Below are 13,753 nucleotides of genomic sequence, written 5' to 3' on the forward strand. Positions count from 1 at the left end.
CTCGATCTTCCCTGCTTCTCTCTCAGAACTGACCCCTGCTGAGGTCATTCTATTCAATCGTATATGCAAGATAAGCCATGTAAATATTATTAGTCTCTTCTCAAATAAATATTTAATTTTGGAACATCTACTTTTGCTTTATTGACTACGACAAAGCCTTTGACTGCGTGGATCACAACAAACTGTGGAAAAATCTGTATGCTGGTCAAGAAGCAACAGTTAGAACTGGATATGGAACAACAGACTGGTTCCAAATCAGGAAAGGGGTACATCAAGGCTGTGTATTGTCACCCTGCCTATTTAACTTACATGCAGAGTACATCATGAGAAATGCTGGGCTGGATGAAACACAGGCTGGAATCAAGATTGCCAGGAGAAATATCAATAACCTCAGATAGGCAGATGACACCACTGTTATGGCAGAAAGTGAAGACGAACTAAAGAGCCTCTTGATGAAAGTAAAAGAGGAGAGTGAAAAAGTTGGCTTAAAACTCAACATTCAGAAAATTAAGATCATGGCATCTGGCCCCACCATTTCAAGGCAAATAGATGGGGAGACAATGGAAACAGTGACAGACTTTATTTTGGGGGCTTCAAAATCACTGCAGATGGTGACTGCAGCCATGAAATTAAAAGATGCTTACTCCTTGGAAGAAAAATTATGACCAACCTAGACAGCATAGTAAAAGCAAAGACATTACTTTGCCAATAAAGGTCTGTCTAGTCAAAGGTATGGTTTTTCCAGTAGTCATGTATGGATGTGAGAGTTGGACTATAAAGAAAGCTGAGTGCCAAAGAATTGATGCTTTTGAACTGTGGTGTTGGAGAGACTCTTGAGAGTCCCTTGGACTGCAAGGAGATCCAACCAGTCCATCCTAAAGGAAATTAGTCCAGAATATTCATTGGAAGGACTGATACTGAAGCTAAAACTCCAATACTCCAATACTCCAACCACCTGATGTGAAGAACTGACTCATTGGAAAAGACCCTGATTTTGGGAAAGATTGAAAGGGGAGGACAAGGGGACAACAGAGGATGAGATGGTTGGATGGCATCGCTAACGTGATGGACATGAGTTTGAGTAAACTCTGGGAGTTGGTGATAGACAGGGAGGCCTGGTGTGCTGCAGTCCATGGGGTTGCAAAGAGTCAGACACGACTGAGCGACTGAACTGACTTTCACATCAGTAAAATAACTCAGGAAATGTGCCTCAGACACTGTTATCTAGGTACTCCAGAGAGGAGCTAAAGCAGAGAGAGGTCTTTCCCCCGAAGTACCCATAGGGTCTTGCTCAGTTATACTCTTACCTATTTTCTGAAAACCTTTCCTCCTTGGCTGAGTATCTTTTCATGCTTTCAGATCTCCATCCAGAGAACTTAATGGTGCCAGGGCCCTCATGTTTGCTTGACCAGAGGATCCCAGTCATGCAACTGGCCAGACGCCTTTAAAAACATAGAGTGACTTAAGGTGGAATTGGAACCTTGGAAATAAAAACTGTTCTATTCAGAATGGGGTTAACATTAAAATATCCTCCAAACAAACCAATCCTCTGATGGCCTCATTTCTAGAATAAGATTATCCACTTGAAGCCTTAATAGAAATACCATGTTTCAATATTGACAAGGAATTTGTTAATTTCCCAGTTGAAAACTGTGGGATTGGACAGTAGTTGGAGGCAATGAGGTCTGCAGTTCTCAGATTTATAATCCTTGACTTTGGAAACTGATATTTGGGAAAAAATGTAGGTAGATTCAGTAACAGTTTAGGTCTTCTAAGCAGAAAGGTAGGTTTCCACCCTCTTCCTGGAGAATGTGAAAACAGATTAAGGGAAAACATAGGACTCACCAAGGCCAGCGTTTCACTTATAAAACTGAAAGAATTAAAATTTAAGACAATTTTTTTAACTCTTAACTTTTAAAAATGTTTATTTCTTGTATATTTTGCATAATTTTATTATTAGCTAATGTAATTCTCAATCCCTGGGTCAGGAAGATTCTCTGGAGGGGAAAATGTCAACCCATGCCAGTATCCTCACCTGAAAAATCCCATGCACAGAGGAGCCTGGTGGGCTACAGTCCACGGGGTTGCAAAGAATCAGATACAACTGAGCACAAACACCTATCTATGGGCAAAAATATTTGTCCCTTCCTCCAACAGAATAACATACACATGTGCCCAGAAATTTGATTTTGTTATTAAAAGTAGTTTGATCTCTTAAAGACACTAAGAGAACCTGCAGAAAAATATATCAATACCTTAATATATTTTTGATTCACAGTGAGGAATATATCTGTCACAAATCAGAATACGTGTATTGATTTGACTGGTGTGTTTCTCCCGGTGTGAAAAACACTTGGAAGCCAAATTGTAATGTTGAGGCTTCTTGTTGAGCAAGAACCCAGAAGAAAGGAGTTTGTTGCATAGTAAAGGACCTGACAATTTGATGCATCTCTCTCCACAAAAGCAATGCATACTGTTGGCTCCAAAGCCCCAAAAGGTTGAAGACAAGCTACCAATCTTTTCCCCTGGGATTTCCCACTTTAGAATTTTTCGTTTGCTCATTCCCATTTTTTTTAATATATTCTTTCTTTGGATTTGTTAATGCCCACCATTAGCCTATTTTCCCTAAACTTTCCTGAAAAGAATCACTTGGAGCACTTGACAAGAACAGATTTCTGAATAAATTTCTAAAAGAAAGGACTGGTATTCTGCATAGTTAACAAGCCCCAGGAAGGTTTGGGAGTGACAAGTTAGTCCAGTGCACCTGTGTACTGTTCCTACAAGCCACTGCAGATCCTGATCCCACTGGTCTAGAGAGGGCCCGAGATTCTCCGTTCCTAACAGACTCCCAGGCACCTAGCCAGGGGATCGTATTTTGAGTAGCATGCCTCAGTGGTTCTCAGAAAGCATGCCAGGCCAGCAGAGTGGACAACAGCTGAGGACCTCTTAGAAATACAAAGTCTCAGCCCCATCCTACACCTACAGAATCAGAAACTCTGGGAAGAGGACCCAGCCATGTGTTTTAACAAGGTCTCCAGGTAAGAGTTTGATATACCTTAAAATTCAGTAAGCACAGATCTAAAGTTATGCTTAGCTGCTTTTTACTGCTTCTGATCAGGAAACTATTTCATTTGAGATGAACTTTTGTGTGTTTCTCACTTTCTTCATCTGTGTACATTTAGCTGGTTTAACTCCATTTAAGGTGGTGACTTGCTAGCACCATTGTAAAGGGTTCAGGAAATATTGGCAAGAAAGTCATTGTGGAGTATTTGAGGGGAGTTTGTTCCTTCTTATTTTTACATTTAATGTTTTAAAGACCACTGAAGAAAGCAGTTTGTATTAATACAAGGTAATGGGTTGTGCATGCATGCTTGGTTACTCAGTTGTGTCTGACTCATTGTGACCCCATGGACTGTAGCCCACCAGGCTCCTCTGTCCATGGGATTCTCCAGGCAAGAACACTGGAGTGGGTTGCCATTTCATTCTCCAGTGAATCTTCCTGATCCAGGAATCAAACCAGCGTCTTCTGCATTAGCAGGTGAATTCTGTTACAACTGAGCCACCTTAATTGTCAATACAAATCCATAAGGGGACCAAAACTCCAATAACACCTGTAAGTGAAGTAACTGAAGTTCAGGGAGGAGGTCTGACCTCAGAAAGTGGCTGTTCTGCAGCTCTACCCAGTTGGTGCTGGGTCAGGTGGGAATGTGGGCCCAGAAGTGGGCACATCTTTGAACTGCTTACCAGAAGTCAGAAAGCCGACTTTTTACATGATATCTCTATTTTTTTCAAAAGGTTAGCAAACTATTCACATTTGTGATAAATAGTCTGTGTGCCTAACAAGCGAGGTGTCTGTTAGCAGCTCTACCTCAGTAGGTAGTATAGCTTGCATATAGTCTCAGAGAGACTAATCCAGGAGTAATAGGCTAGCCTTGTCCTCTCTGTGCATCACTGATATATTGAGTATGTCTCAGAAAGAAGAGCGCGCCAAGTGAGATCTATTCCCAGCTCTGAGCGGGGCACAGCTGTGAAACGCCAACCCACACCGCGTACCATGCTCCTGTGAAAGGCCAGTCAATTCTCTTCTCTAAGTAACTCTCGGAGTAGCCAAGGGGTAGTGCTCACAGAACTATTCGGCACATTCTAAATGGGGAGATGTCACAGTTTTACACTGTGTAACCTGTCTGGAAGCTAATACCTAATAGTCAGGATAGTGGTCTAAGGGCAGATTCAGATTTTGTGGGTCCTGAAGCTTATATTACTTTGCCAACAAAGGTCCATCTAGTCAAGGCTATGGTTTTTCCAGTGGTCATGTATGGATGTGAGAGTTGGACTGTGAAGAAAGCTGAGTGCCAAAGAATTGATGCATTTGAATTGTGGTGTTGGAGAAGATTCTTGAGAGTCACTTGAACTCTCAAGGAGATCCAACCAGTCCATTCTGAAGGAGATCAGCCCTGGGATTTCTTTGGAAGGAATGATGCTAAAGCTGAAGCTCCAGTACTTTGGCACCTCATGCGAAGAGTTGACTCATTGGAAAAGACTCTGATGCTGGGAGGGATTGGGGGCAGGAGGAGAAGGGGATGACAGAGGATGAGATGGCTGGATGGCATCATGGACTGGATGGACGTGAGTCTGAGTGAACTCCGGGAGATGGTGATGGACAGGGAGGCCTGGCGTGCTGCAATTCATGGGGTCGCAAAGAGTCGGACATGACTGAGCGACTGAACTGAACTGAAGCTTATACAATTTGTGGGGACTCTAAGGAAAAAAATGTGAAACGAGGAATACAAAATGAGCTATGAAAGTACACAGAGGTCTTAACCAAAGGTGGGAAAATGTTTACTTTTGCATACTTTACCAAAAAACCCAAATGCCTAGGGCATTGGAAGCAGAGTCCCTGCAGTTTCCCAGGGGTCCTTACACATCTGCCTCTGTCCTGGTGACCACTGGGTGCAGGCAGGGGTTGGGGTCAGGGATGCAGGTGTGGGTGTTCTAGGGTGCTGGTAATGTTGGTTCTTAACCTAGGTTGGGGGATCATTTCACAACAGTTTGTTAAGCAGTGCACTTATGTGTTTGTATTCTTATGCATATTTTATGATTTAAAAAATCATTTGAAACTTTTCTAAGTCAGCAAAAATACTCATTGGGTGAAGCAGGTCATCAACAAATATTTGTTGAATGAATTAACAAATGAATGCATTTTCAAATCTATTCAGCCAATATACATCAAACACCTAATGTGTAAGGATCCCTGCTAGGTATTATGTTATTAAATACTTTATAATATTTAATACTTAAGTAAAAGAAGTAAAACTTTAAAAATAAATTATTTTATTTCACCATGTTTAAAAGTTAACCTGATTCTTTTACTATATTTTATATATATATAAATATAAATATTGTTTTATGTATTTACAAGCTGGATACATACTTTAAAAAGAAGAAAATAGGGACTTCTGGTGGTTCGGTGGCTAAGACTCTGTTCTCGCAATGCAGAGGGTTTGATCCTTGTCAGGGAACTAGATATCACATGCTGCAATTAAGAGTTTGCATGCAGCAATTAAAAACCTTGCATGCTGGATCTAAAACCTGGTGCAGCCAAATAAAGAAATAAGAAAATGTATTTAAATTTAATACTCTTTTTAGTTTTAAAATAAATAAAAGAAATTATTTATTTAGCATGTTCTAAAGGCCAGGAATATATTTTTAAAATCAGGCATAATTCCCCCACACTAGCACATTCACTATTATTATTTTATTGTATTTCCTTTCAGCCTTCTATTTACAGGTATACTTTTTACATAATCAAAATGTTCATAATCATTTTACATAATTATTATGTTCATAAAATTTCAACCCTGATTGTTTTTACTTACACATCATAAGCACCCTCCATGTTGTTACATGGTCTTCATAATTCGAACTTTAAAAACTTGTTAATATTCCTTAGTTATCCTGGTAATAAAATAGGATATAATTTATATAACCGTTTTCCTCATCTTAAACATTCAGCTTATTTAAAATTTTTGCTATTATAAAATGAAGTAGAACTTATTTTGATGTACAAAACTTTCTTTTTTTCTACTAGGATCATATGCTTAAGGATACACATCTCTCACTTATTTTTCTTATAAATTCATATATTTTATTTGTCCACACTAAAAAAGAACTAGAACTGGTGTGGAAGTGAAAAGGAAACAGGTGGGGAGATGGTACAAAAGGGAAAATCCCTTGTGCATAGATTTTCAAAACTATTTATCTTGAGTCAATCCAAGACAAACCTTCCATTTTTGTATGAAAATTCATAGGATGTATCTTTCTCCTATCAAGGATGTTCTCTTTTATTTGGTGACCATGGATAGCATGCCAAAACTGACAGATTCTCTCTAGAGAATTAATTTCTCAGGTTGTCAGAAACTGTGATAACTCTCAAGAAAGAGTTTTAGTAGCCAGGTGTTTCAGATTTGCATTTGCTCATGTCATATATAACATTTTCATTTCAATTTAATTCAAGAAATTGAGGATCTATATTGTCTCAATTTCCTGTACCAAAAATCTGGACAGGTGTTGTGATGACTTTTTTCTGATTTAAATATAGTTACATGGAAAGTCATAAAAAGCTCTCATTACACGTTTAATTAATTATCTTTACTGTGAAATCTGGGTGTAAGTATTGGCAAAGCACTCAGAAGCAGGCATAAACAAAACACAGTCCCTCTGCTCAAGGAGTCTGTAAATTATTAGGAAATCAAGAACATAAACCTGAGTTAATTAACTTTCTAAGTAAAGTTTATGTTCTTAAAAAATGTGTAGACACTCCAGGGAAATGTAAAGACAACACATTTACTTGATGATATTAAGGAATTATTGTTGCTTTTTTAGATAATTTACTGGTATTGTGTTTTTTTTCTCCCTAAAGACTGCTTCTCTTAGAGATACTAAAATACAAATGAAATAATAATATCTGAGATTTGCATCAAAATGATGCAGGCCATGGTATAAGCAGGGTTGGATGATGCGAGGCTGGACTTGAGATGATAATTGTAGAATTGGGGTGGTACCTGCATGAGAATTAATGATACCATTTGGTGTACTTTGTATATATTTGAAATCTTTTACAGTAAAAAATTATTATACCTTATTTAGTCTTCCTTTGATTGGGATATCAAAACACTATTTTTAATATATGTTTTGATATATATGTGACTGGAACCTCAATAACCCAACATACCATTTGACACCTTCTCCGTCTTCATACCCCAAGCCAGTCTGCCTGCATTTTCCCCCTGGGCCTCGACCAGACTCCTCTGATCAGGTCTCAGTATCTGCCCTGCATTACTTAGAGGCAGCTACCTGGGAGGGAGATGTTGACAAAGTAGTTTGGTTAGTGAGAAACCTGACTCCTGCCTGAAGTTTAAAATCTATGTTTATTTTGGAATAAACCAGAAATGATTCATCTTATGAGTTTCCTCAAGGCCAGTGGAATCCTAAATTCTCTTGGGTGAGTTTTTTCATTCTGAGCTCTAATTGAAACCACAGCATGGGAACTGGTTGGCTCTTCTCTTATATACAGTATCTGTTAGAAGCAGTAACATCTGCCACTATCTCAATTCTTGTCTTCCTTGACATTGGGATTGATTTAACCAATAGAGTATACAACTAAACAAACAATAAAAACTAAACTAAACAACAACAAAAATCTAAATCAAAAAGCTTCCCCTAAAACAAACGGAAAATTACAAAATAAAAATCTTAATTTTCTGCAGTTTTACAAGCAAGGTGAAAGTGATTTGCTTTTCTTTTGAATTGTTTTGAACTGAAATTGAAATTGGAGTATAAACTTGGTACACTCTCGGAAACTGTTTCTTTTCTTGTATTTCCTCTTTGTTGAAATTGTTCCCCTTAATTCATTGAATTATATGAATGTAATCATTTAAGTCACTGTTACTAAATAGAAAATCAGATGGCACTATTATTTGATTTTAGATTCATATTATACATGAAGATCCCATCAATGAGAAGGAAGTATATTTTTGACATTTTGAAAGGTCAATTTCTAACATCTATTCTAATATCTATTGCTATCTAGTTTAATGGTTCCCAAGTTCTTTACCCTTTCATTTTTTAATTTAATTTAATTTTTTTTTTGACTTTTTGGCCACAAAGTACAGCTTGCAGGATCTTAGCTCCCCCAAACCCAGGTCAAGGCAGTGAAAGCCCGGAATTCTAACCAATAGGCCACCAGAGAACTCCCCCCAAATATACAATGAACTCTTTTTTTCAGTTGTACCAGGCAGCATATGAGATCTCAGTTCCCTGACCCTTTTAGAGTCTCCTTAATTATTTCTATCAACAAGGACTTTTGGTATTAAACCGTTTTTTTCCCTATCAACATGCATTTTTTAAGAAGTCATAAAGTAATTTCTCCACTTTTTTTTTTAAGCAATGAAAGAACATAGGCAGTTCATAATGAGCTTGGAGTAACATGTAACATGTATTACTACTTTGAACTAAAACAGTCCCAGCTAAAATGAAAGAATTTCAATCATTTTAGCACTAGAAAGCTTTTCTTTAGCTAAACCATTCTGTTAGACTTTTCCGCATGTTGAAAATGGTCTGTGTTGCGATCTGTATTGCTATCTTTCCAAACAGTTGTTGGGGTAATAGCTCTAATTCATAGAACTATATCATTCAAGGCTCCTATAAAAGTAAATTGGTAGCATAAACCAAATCATGTATGATTCTTTCAGATGATTTTTCTTCTCATTGCTAAGCATTATTACACATAACATTGTGGGAATTAGTAAATAATTTTCTGCTTGCATGTGTATGTGCTGAATTGCTTCAGTCGTGTCCAGCTCTGCGACCCTGTGGACGGTAGCTCTCCAGGTTCCTCTGTCCATGAGAGTCTCCAGGTAAGAATACTGGAGTGGCTGCCATGTCCTTCTTCAGGGGATGTTCCCAGGCCAGGGTTTGAACCTACGTCTCTTATGTCTCGTGCACTAGCAAGTGGGTTCTTTACCACTGGCACCACCTGGGAAGCCCTTTTGTTTGTATACTTGCTCCCGTTCTTTCTGTTCTGTGTTTTCCTGCTGTAAGACCAGTCCCTGGCTGTTGGCAGAGATCAGAGGCATCCCGAGGCTGACAAGCAGACATGCGCCCACCAGGCAGGCAGGTGGTGAAACAAGTGGTTTATATGGAAGCCCTTCATGTCCCTGCCAGGTAGAGTTGATTTATAATATTATACTAGTTTCAGGTGGACAACATAGTGATTCAAGGTTTTTTATAATTATACTCCATTTAAATTTATTATAAAATATTGACTATATTCCTATGCTAAAATATGTAATATATACAATATTATGTGTGTGTATATAATATATAATTAATACATTTAATATGTATAAATATATATGTATAAATGATATATCCTTGTATCTTATTTATATTATACATAGTAGTTCGTACCTCTTAATCCTCTACTCCTATCTTGCCCCTCCCCACTTCCCTTTCCCCACTGGTAACCATTAGTTTGTTCTCAATATCTGTAAGTCTGTTTCTTTTTTTGTTAGATTCATTCGTCTGTTTTATTTTCTAGAGTCCACATGTAAGTGATATAGTATTTCTCTGTCTGGCTTACTTCACTAAGCATAATACCTTCCAGATGTCCCTCCATGTTGTTGCAAATGGCAACATTTCTCTTTTTTATGGCTGAGTAGTATTCCAGTGTGTGTCTATGTGTGTGTGTACTCTCACATCTTCTTTATCCATTTATCTGTTGATGTGCACTTAGGTTGCTTCCATATATTGGCTATTGTAGATAATGCTGCTTTGAAAACTGGGGTGCATGTATCTTTTGGAATTAGTATTTTTGTCCTCTTTGGATACGTACCCAGCAGTGTAATTGCTGGATCATGTGGCAGTTCTGTTTTTAGGTTTTGAGCAAGCTCCATACTGTTTTCCTTAGTGCTTGCACCAATTTATAGTCCCATCAACAGTGTAGGTGGAGAAGGCAATGGCACCCCACTCCAGCACTCTTGCCTGGAAAATCCCATGGACGGAGGAGCCTGGTGGGCTGCAGTCCATGGGGTAGCTAAGAGTCGGACACGACCAAGCAACTTCACTTTCACTTTTCACTTTCATGCATTGGAGAAGGAAAGGGCAACCCACTCCAGTGTTCTTGCCTGGAGAATCTCAGGGACAGGAGAGCCTGGTGGGCTGCCGTCTATGGGCTCGCACAGAGTCGGACACGACAGAAGCAAATTAACAGCAACAGTGTAGGAGTGTCCCCTTTTTCCACATCCTCACCAACATTTGTTATTTGTGGTCTTTTTCTCACTGATATTTCACACAATACTCTGAGGTAGATATTTTAGAGATGAAGGAATTGGATCTCATATTAAGGAAAATGCCAACATTGCCTTCATATTAAGTGAGAGTCTTCATATTAAGATAGAGTCTGGTTCAAGCAAAAATCCAGGTAACTCAAAGCCTACACTCTCCTGCTTCACACAGCCTCCCTTGTACCCATAATCCTGTTGGGTCACCTGGATGCAGCGCTTGTAAACCTGCCCAAAGACTTTCTTCAAGTCTCATAGTTTCCACATTGCCTGATCCTAAGTTCCCGGGGTGAATGGGCAATGATGCTGGAACTGTTTAGTTCTTTCTTTATATTTCTAGTACTTCATTCTGTGGCTGATATGTAGGTGTTCAATGAATGCTGAGAACAATTACATATCCTGAAATTTTGAACAAAGCTCAGATTTGAAGTTGGAAGGAAAGCAAGAATTTATCTAATCCAAACTTGCCAGTCAGAGGAACTGAGGGCCAAAGGAGACAGGTGTGATTTGCTCAGTCATATGCAGACAGGCTAGAACACCATTGTCTAGTCTGTGACTTTCTCAGGTCATCCCATAGGTCTATTTCAAACATTCCAAAGCTGATCACTCCTCAGTTTGTATGTTAAATAAAGAGAACTAGTTCAAGTGGGCCTTAGGAAGCATCACTATGAACAAAGCTAGTGGAGGTGATGGAATTCCATTTGAGCTATTTCAAATCCTGAAAGATGATGCTGTGAAAGTGCTGCACTCAATACGCCAGCAAATTTGGAAAACTCAGCAGTGGCCACAGGACTGGAAAAGGTCAGTTTTCATTCCAATGCCAAAGAATGCTCAAACTACTGCACAACTGCACTCATCTCACACGCTAGTAAAGTAATGCTGAAAATTCTCCAAGCCAGGCTTCACCAATACGTGAACTGTGAACTTCCAGATGTTTAAGCTGGTTTTAGAAAAGGCAGAGGAACCAGAGATCAAATTGCCAACATCTGCTGAATCATCGAAAAAGCAAGAGAGTTCCAGAAAAACATCTATTTCTGCTTTATTGACTATGCCAAAACCTTTGACTGTGTGGATCACAATAAACTGTGGAAAATTCTGAAAGAGATGGGAATACCAGACCACCTGACCTGCCTCCTGAGAAACCCATATGCAGGTCAGGAAGCAACAGTTAGAACTGGACATGGAACAACAGACTGGTTCCAAATAGGAAAAGGAGTACATCGAGGCTGTATATTGTCACCCTGCTTATTTAACTTATATGCAGAGTACATCATGAGAAACTGGAAGAAGCACAAGCTGGAATCAAGATTGCCGGGAGAAATATCAATAACCTCAGATATGCAGATGACACCACCCTTATGGCAGAAAGGGAAGAGGAACTAAAAAGCCTCTTGATGAAAGTGAAAGAGGAGAGTGAAAAACATTCAGAAAACGAAGATCATGGCATCTGGTCCCATCACTTCATGGGAAATAGATGGGGAAACAGTGGAAACTGTGTCAGACTTTATTTTGGGGGGCTCCAAAATCACTGCAGATGGTGACTGCAGCCATGAAATTAAAAGATGCTTACTCCTTGGAAGAAAAGTTATGACCAACCTAGATAGCATATTGAAAAGCAGAGACATTACTTTGCCAACTAAGGTCCGTCTAGTCAAGGCTATGGTGTTTCCAGTAGTCATGTATGGATGTGAGAGTTGGACTGTAAAGAAGGCTGAGTGCCAAAGAGTTGATGTTTTTGAACTGTGGTGTTGGATAGACTCTTGAGAGTCCCTTGGACTGCAAGGAGATCCAACCAGTCCATTCTGAAGGAGATCAACCCTGGTATTTCTTTGGAAGGAATGATGCTAAAGCTGAAACTCCAATATTTTGGCCACCTCATGTAAAGAGTTGACTCACTGGAAAAGACTCTGATGCTGGGAGGGATTGTGGGCAGGAGGAGAAGGGGACGACAGAGGATGAGATGGCTGGATGGCATCACCGACTTGATGGACATGAGTCTGAGTGAACTCTCGGAGTTGGTGATGGACAGGGAGGCCTGGCGTGCTGCGACTCATGGGGTTGCAAAGAGTCAGACACGACTGAGCGACTGAACTGAACTGAACCTATCTGACAGGGACTCTCTTAATGGTCCAGTGGCTAAGACTCCATGCTCCCTGAGCAGGGGACCAAGATTTGATCCCTGGTCAGGGAACTAGATACCACGTGCACAACTGAGAGTCTGCATGCCACAACTTAAAGATCCTGCATGCTGCAATGAAGATCAAAGATCTTCAATGATCAAAGATCACAGTGCCCCAACTAAGATCCAGTGCAGCCAAATAAATACATAAAAATAAATACTAAAAAAAGAAATACAAATGTAAAGAGAAAAAAAAATGGATCAGAACTTCATATAATGTAAAGAAAATATTCCAATTGCAGGTCACTTCATAACTATTATTCATGATTTCTTTTGAGAAATCATCCATCTCAAAGACTGGAATCAAATCTTAGGCACTTCTCAGCCACAAGATCAACCAAACAAAGCACCTGACTCAGAGGGTAGTGGACTGAGAACCTGGGCTCTGGGCCATGTACCTCACCCAAGCTATGTGGCCCTGTCACAGGCACCCAGCCCAAGCCAGGTGTTCTCTTACACATTTCACAGCTTGTTGTTACCCTGTACGGCTATATCCTATCGATCAGGAATGAAAATAATCCCTTCCTGTCTCCTAACCCCTCCCTCTGGCTATTCTTTCCAGCCAGACCTGATCTGCCAATTGTGTTGTCGCCAACCAACGCCTTCCTTGAGCTTACCAGTCGGGCCGGACCCTGGACCTTCGTGCTTGCTTCCCCTCCACTCAACCCTCACCCTCGCACCCTTCTTCCCCAGACTATCAACCAAATCGAGGGCCCGCTTCAAATTCTCTAAAATCCATTATTCAGTTGATCTGCAGCCACATTTTCCTCTCTTTTGCTTGTGGTCAATTAAGGGTGGCCAGGTCACATTTCATCTCTAAAGAACTTTGCCCTGTCATCTCCTGTCCCCAATGTCCTGAAGGGTGTTTCCAGGCCTCCCACAACAGATTAACCTGTTCGGGTTTCATCTTTAGATTCCTTCATTGACTTCCTGTTTCTGTATATTTATTTTCAAAATGATAATCTCATAATATTAACAGTTTTTGGTTTTTCTTCTTTTTCACAGTGCTATAGGGCTAACCTGGCCTTGATATTGACTTTTGAAAAGTTTTACAACATGTGCACAGAAACTTTCTCTTTCACTAAACTCTTCTCTCATCACCCATCCCAAATAATTTCTTTGAAAAGAGTGACATGTCTTGAAGGGAACAGAGAAAATGGCATTTACTTACTGTGTAGCCCTGAGAAAAACACCTCAAAATTCTAAAGTGCTTGTGAAGGCATTTCAGTGTTTA

Source organism: Ovis canadensis, chromosome 1 (genome assembly GCF_042477335.2).
Source record: "Ovis canadensis isolate MfBH-ARS-UI-01 breed Bighorn chromosome 1, ARS-UI_OviCan_v2, whole genome shotgun sequence".
Taxonomy (NCBI): Eukaryota; Metazoa; Chordata; class Mammalia; order Artiodactyla; family Bovidae; genus Ovis; species Ovis canadensis.